This window comes from Armigeres subalbatus, chromosome 2 (genome assembly GCF_024139115.2).
Source record: "Armigeres subalbatus isolate Guangzhou_Male chromosome 2, GZ_Asu_2, whole genome shotgun sequence".
NCBI lineage: Eukaryota > Metazoa > Arthropoda > Insecta > Diptera > Culicidae > Armigeres > Armigeres subalbatus.
Window position 1 is genome coordinate 31,035,194 of NC_085140.1, and position 8,030 is coordinate 31,043,223.

The following is an 8,030-nucleotide window of genomic DNA, read 5'->3' on the forward strand; positions in this document are numbered from 1 at the left end:
TTGCATCAATTTTAGAACGATATGATATAATCGTTACAGACAGAGGGACAGAAAGACAGAGAGACCTGGGATATTATATAAGTTATATATTTTTCAAACAACAGTTTTAATGTTTATAGCATAATTTATTAACTGTATAAAACTACAAAGTTATCAACAAACAACACTTATACCTATATTAATTATTTATTTCAACTGCTAGGCCTTCCTTTATAACAGAGCGAGTGCAACCTGGAAAATTTTGCCTATGCTGTTGAACAACTTTGAGAAGATATTGAAGCTGTTCTTCATTTTTTGTCAGTTTTCCACAAAAATCTTGAACTAGTTTAACTCCTCTTTCAGCACAGTCATTCACTACCAAAAATGAATTAATTTTATTTCTACTTTCAACAAATTCTTCCAATCATCCCATATACTAGGATCTTCTTTGAGAAAATTTGCAGATATTCCAGAAATTTCGAAAAAAATTCATCGTATTTTGAGAAACAAAATCCGAAAGCGTACGAAAAGTCAACTTATCGATCGTAGATACTTTCAATTTTATTTTTCTTACTTCATCACCCTTACAAGATTTTAAATTGTGTGCCATTTCTTTTCTCTCATCAGTAGATATTTCTGGGTCGAAAAAAGCCAGAGCGACTAGTTCTTCACTCAAGTACCATAGATGATTTGCAAATCTTGAAGCCGCAGCCATATATACATTTCTTGATTGATCAGGGAAAGCATCTCGTAAAGTTATCAATTTTTTTGTCAGGTTTAGATCATTTCGTGCTGCTGATGAGGGTAAAGGAGCTTCAAACCAAGACCAAATGTAAACTCGTAAAATAAAAGCACACATTACTGGAATTTTTCGCCTTTCATCATCGGTCATGTCAAATTGGCCTCTAAACAGCCGTATTTTAAGACAATACATTGCTTCCGCCATCCATCTGGCATTGCTATGTGCTCCTGAAGGCGAAAATTTAATTCTTTTCACACCAAGAAATGCTAAAGATAAATTTAGCAACTCTTCATAGTCTTGTCGTTGCTGTTGAATATTGAGTTGGTTTTCCAAAAAATTCAATCAAATGTTGTGTTTTATGAAAATTAAAATTCCTGGAATGATTGATTTTTCTGAATACTCTATATTGAAATTGGTCTCCATAAATAATAAAATGGGTCCAATATTGTTCTATAAGGAACGATCCTACCAAATATAAGGTAATTTTGAGGGATCATATCAATAATGTTGGAACTGGATGGCTGTTTATTTTTATTTGAGGCTAACAAAATAAATGGAAGAAGTACTTAATTTATTTCGTGTATTTACATTCACGCTTCGAAAATTGAACTCTAAACTATAGCATAAACCAAACTTCTTCTTCAATTCTTCAATTTATGTCAATTTTGAGTAAATTTTTTTAGCGTGTTAGCTCGAAGATAAAACGACGCCAGAAAATTGCGAGATTAAACATCGAACAATATCCCGGATGTGTTTTTCTACTAAAAAAAAGATCCCCCCCTTGCCCCCCCTTATTCACCCCCTCCCTCTCTAGCTACACTACTGTACAGAGTACGGAAAGTATTTACCAATCGGATAAAAATTCGCGAGATTGCGTGATAATCATGCATTTAATTTCGCACGGCACATATTGTGCTTCCAGTTGAAAACCGAAGTGAGCTCTCGCGACGATTGAGTTTTTCCTTATTTCCTGATGTCGCAACTGCATCGCGACTAGTGCGCATCTATGCCACCGCCGTGCGCCATGATGCGCACTAGTCGCGACGTAGTTGCGACAAGAGGAAACGGGAGAAAACTCGATTGTCGCGAGAGCTCACTTCGGTTTTCAACTGGAAGTACAATAATACGCCTGCATCGCCGCCGCAATGGTCGGTGGTACGTTGCTCTCATTTTAAACACCCCTGGGGACACGCTCGACTTTGAATGCTTATAACTTGGCCAATTTCAAAGGGATTTACATCCGGTATTCACCAGTCGCTTCCTTATATAAAACAGGTTCTACATTTTGTCCACAACAGGAATCCGTCGACTACAGCGCCACCTAGAAGCAAAAAAACTTGGATCACTTTTCCCATACAAACTTTGAGCCATTTGCGCACGCCAACCACTGGACCGAATGAGCTGAAATTTTCAGGGGAGCTTCTGGGACCCCCAAACTGTCATCAGCAAGGTTTGAAATTCAGGATTTCATGCATTTTGGGCCAGTCTACTATAGTAGGCATAACCTATGAGATTTGTCCAGTCAACATTAGTCGATGGCGGTGGTTATCCGGTGGTATATTTGAAACAAAGTTCATTCCATATAATGAACTCTTCGGGTTCTATTCAGTGTAAAACTGCCGATTCCTGTGCATCATATACTTGACTGTTACCTAAAATTTAAAATGTATGCTTAAGTTAAAACAGCCCAATGCAATTCTGCCTTTTATGATTCCGCTTTTCGTGGTTCTGTCTTTTATGACGATTGGCTGTTCCTTCATTCTGCCTTCTGTATTACGCCTTATATGCTTTCCGCCTTTCGTGTTTCCGTAGGACACCCGTCCTGTTACATATACATAAATATTGCTATTCAATATACAGACTATCCTCATTTATTGAGCTGAGGAGTGTTCGGTACGGTTTGTGAATAAATAGAACTACTGCACATAAATTTGTGCGTAAAATAAGGTGATTATCCATTGTTGCTTGGTGCGGACCACGAACATTCGAAACTTTGGCAAAGCGTACGTGTTTATATCGAAACCCACCGAGACTATAGACCAATGCAAACTCTAACTTAACCTCACGACAGTTCACAGAGCTTGTTTACAAGCTGTTTGAAGAAAAATTGATAAAGGGAAAATTAAAATTCAGATTTTTAGTTTAAAACTGCTCAGATACGAATATTTTAGTGTTATTCTTTGCATTCAGCATGAAATCAATCGCAAAGGACATCTACATGCGAATAATATGACGAAACAATTTTATCGGAAGCTGCGCCGGAGGCTAAGTCTAGGAGAAAAGCTCTGTGAACTGTCAACCTACGTCATCATGCACTGGTCTATAAGGCAGCTTGAAATTACTTAGGCTGTGAACCATTCCACTGATTTGTTTAACTTTTAGTTGAAATTTGACAGTTCGACATTTATATCCAACAAATAGTTAATCTGGCACTGCAGCGATCAAGAAATTTGACATCGATTAGGAAATTCGATAACTACAAAGTTGTTACTATTATCAAATTGCAGTCAAATGTCTAGCAGTTATCGAACGTCTACTGCAGGAGTCGTTATAGGTCAATATTTGCTTCCAAGCTGCTGCAGGCTATTTAGCAGATATGAATTGTAGGTTTTCAGGTAAGACTGCCTAATTCGAATGAGAGTTGACGCAATTCTCACTTCATACTCTTAATCTCACAGCATAGACATATGCAAATAATAATTCATTTTCCAAAACTCCTTTTATTTCTTCACCTGTTTATAAGTTATCTGTATCCACATTTGATATTATTAAAACATTAAATTTGAATTAAAATTGATTTTGATAAAAAAAAATACTGCAATTAAGAGATGGAGAGGACTAAAATAAAAACTCCCCCTAAAGAATTACCATTTTTCCATAAATAAATAGGAAATTGCCAATAAAAAAAATCAGGATAGTATAGAAATTCTATAAACAGTTAAAAAAATTCCAAAAAACAAAAATATCTTTGAAAAAAAAAATTCATGGAAATTTTTCAATATTTAGGGAAATTTTATATTCATTTATTGTTTCTGTTATCTATCTATTATTTATTCGTAGGCGATTTCTTTTTTTTTTTCATGTAATTTATTTAATTATTTATGGATCAAGAATTTTATTCTATTACCGATGGAACGTGTGGTTTAGGTTCCACTGACTCTCTCTGACTGCGGTACTCTTTCATCAATACACATTCCATGGCGAAATTAGTCATCTCATAGTTTATAGTTAAAATACAACAATCCCACTTTTCTTGCCACTTTTGCGCGTTGTTACTAAACCTCTCGACTGTATTTATTGCACCATCCCCATTGAACATTAGGCATAAGCGATTGGCGGAGATTAGATTCGCACTTTTCAAAGTAGGACCTATTACGATAAGCAAGAAACAAAACCAAAGCATTATACCATGTTAGTCACTGTTAATCAGTAGATGTGCATCACCGGAAGCACTCAGCAGTATTATAAAGAGAGTAAAAATTAGAAATAAATTCTCCTTGTAAATTAAAATGGCCGTACTAAGTATCACTTTGAAAGAAAACCCCTGATTCATACGTCATTCTGATTTCAAGAATCCCTGCATATATGCACATAACATAAGTACAACTTCGAAGAGAAACCGTAGCAAAAAGTTGGCCCCCTTTTGCTTCTCGCCAAAGTTGTATAACTGGTATAGGGAACATCGTTCTGTCATCTGAGAAAAGAGACACTGCACTAAAAAGTGGTATAAAAGTTAAGCCCTGCACTGACAAATAAATTAACCCAAAAATTGAGTATATTATGCGGCGATTCGGTTGAACGAAAAAAGATTGACTGTTATTTCACTTTGTATGCGCTACGTAGCCGTGTTTCGTTTAATTTTCTCAATGAATTATGAAATAAAATATATGATACTTGAAGCATCAATTGTACATATATCTCACGCATTTTTAAGGCATAAAAAGAATACAAAGTCAGCCAAAATAAATGCTATTGTTGAACGCTTTTTAGTTTCATTCAGATCAAGGGCCGATTAAAGGAACCGAGATATTGAATTTATTCGCGTTATGGACAATTTTATTTGGGAAAATGTATGCAGAAACATCGAAAAAAAGTGATTTTCAGTTAAATGGCACAATTTACGATGAAGAACCATGATACTAATTCAGTTAATATAGAATTAAATACAAAATCCTATGTTAGAAACCGCGAGAAGATTCGAGTTTATTAAGCAAAGTTATTAGTTATTTACTGGAGTGTTGTATTGGTGAATTTATTACTTTTCTAGGGTAAAAGAAACGAAATTTGCTCAAACTAGACTGCAGAAAAATGCTAATAACTTCACCGAGAAACACTAATCTTCTAACTGCAAAGCACTGTTTTTCGATGTTTCAGCATACATATTCCCATATAAACTTCCAATGAGTTTAGCACCGCCCAACCGTTGACTGATTTGGCTGAAATTTTGTCCAGAGCATCATGACATCAAATCGAATCAAATAAGAGGCCCATCAAGAAAATTTAAAAAAGTTTTCCCAATTTTAGCCACTCTACTGTATGGGCAACAACGTGACAACAACGATGCCGCTTTTTCATAAACCAGAAAAATAGTTTTTATTAATAGTTTATTTATAAATTATGAACAAACTTTAAATTACCTAAGTGGTGATGTTGTGGAGCGTCTCCTCGTGTCTTTTCAAACTGTCACTGACAGATAGTCATGGGCTGCCAGTTACATTGTTTCGTTCTGTCTTCTTCTTCTTCTTATTGGCATTACATCTCCCCCTGGGACATTGCCACCTCGCTGCTTAGTGTTCATTCAACACTTTCACAGTTATTAACCGCGAGTCGGTAAAATTTTACTGAGTTTTTGGACTACGGATCACCCATTTACATTACCGAGTTTTCAGCATAATCGAGAAATGTCAAATAAACATTGAATCGGCAATGAAGGTTGTTTGTTTATAGGAACATAACTGAGTTAGTCAGTAAATGAGGATTTATTTTTTTGAAAGCATTTTACCGACTAGACAGAATATCTAATCAATTTACATTTGCATGGAAAATAATAGCCTATTCAGATTACGATCATTTACGTAGTATTTGACATGGTAAAGAGTTTCTAGATGTCATATTTCACTCATCGTATTTTCATTGAATTTCTTATTGTCATTTTTCATGTCCAATACCTCGTAAATGATCGTAATCTGAATAGGCTATAAGCAATTATATAATAATTATATCTATGCTATAAGTAAGGAGAAATGAAGACTTCAGTGGGTTATAATTTATTTTTGTCAGACAGGGAATTAGATCCTTTACAAAAAGAGGAAATCCTTCACTTATTAACATCATCCTTAGCGCACCGACACACCGTCGGTGCTGAGCATACCGTGAAAGACGTTTTACAAGCTGATTATAACCATATACGATAATTCGAGTGACTATTTTCCATGATGAATTTTTTTTAAAAAAGTTCCCAGATGTAGGAGGCACCGGGTTTTCATGATGCATTTCATTTGTTTTACACTGTGCGATGAAAAATTCAATTTTCAGACAAAAAAGATCAACCAGCACGTCGGAAATAATTTTCAAAATGGTAGCTCAACCGGAGAAAAAGGATCAAGAAAACAACATCGAGGGCCTTTACAATAGCGTTCAGCATTTTTTTCAATGGCTAGTCGGTAAATTTTCATTTTTCACTGGTGGATTTGTACCGACGTTTTGTGCTGTTCAGCAATTTAGAAATTTAATGATTTGTTCAGTAAAATGAGTAAACGTCAGAATAATCAACATGTTTTTTCCCGAATCTTGGGAATTTATTACTGACAATCGTTGGTGGTCCACTAAAAAACTAGCAGTTCAGTAAAAACGAAATATTGCAGTTGGAACTCAGAAAACAAAATACCGAACATTGAACTAGAAATTAAGTTGCGAAGGCCGACGGAGGTCCACAGAATGTACATATTCACATATGAGTTTTCAGAGCATTGTTAATTAATGTCCAAGTCGAGTGGTTTAATACCCGGAATATAGGCAATTAACTTTGATTGAGCTAAAAACAAATTGTTGTTTCAAACCTAATTTAGTAATGACCAAGGAATTTGGTTGAATCAACCAAAATTTTCAAAGAAGAATGTCTCCCTCTCTTGGGGAGAGGCATTTTGAGAGGAAAAGGGTGACTTTTTCACGGTGGGAATAATATCAACATAAAAACAGTACCCATTAATGGGTAAAGTCATCTAACCGTGTAAGGTTTGATTGTGTTTACAATTTTTTTTTCCGTGTTTCGAAAATGAACTGGTATAATGCCTTTGACATTACGATGTTCTCTATACCACCTCTGAATCTGAACTTGGGTACATCTTTTTGAACCCGAGTTACACATATGTTATGTGATATATGTATCTATTAAAATGGTTGAGAAATTTTAATTTTAAAACAAATCGCAACATCCTTTTATTACGGCTTTTCATGCGAAAAGCTTTTTTTTCGGCTTTTCATTTGATCGCCTGAGATAGAAAAATGCGCTTTGCTCGCTGTCTTATGATGATCACGATCTTTTGCAGTACTGGATGACTTCCGATTCCATACCCGATCAGGAATGCATAAAAAAATTATAACTCAAATATATCAATGGTTGTTATTTAAAACAGCGTGTGTTATAATTAGATAATTCGATAAAAATGTGTCTTCGACCAGTTTTATTTCATATCAAAATTATAAAAACATGAGTTATGTATATTTTCACAAAATAATTGCCTACATTTTTTGTAGACATGGGAAAAAAAATCGGAGGTGAAGGTGATCACCTTCAGTATAACTTGAACCCATGTTCGATATAAGTAACTGGATCAAAGTTAATTGCCTACATTATAGATCGAAATTCGTCGTTGTAACGTACCAGATTTTTAACCGTGCAGTAGGCAATTACCATGAAAGTAGATTTTTGTACCGTATAATTATATCAACGTTTGTTATAATGTTGATATGAAGGTATTAACCTCTGACTTAATTGTGTTACGGCTAGAGGAATTTTTGATATATTTTTTGTTATTTTGACAACTAACCAGCCAAATTTATAACACATTTTGTTACAATATTTTTCTGAAATAAATAACGCCCCTTGTTTTAATTTTGTTACGGGTAGTCTGATGCGGCCAATTTTCCGTCAAATGCAATTTATGTCTAGCAAATCGGTTTACGTAAAGTGCTCTAAAATCGGCAAATCGGTTAAGGGCAAGTGTATGTGATAAGTGCCTAAAAAATGAGCGAGATTTTTTGCGCACATACATACTTACGCGGCTCAAATTGGTGGTGGCTGGCCCAA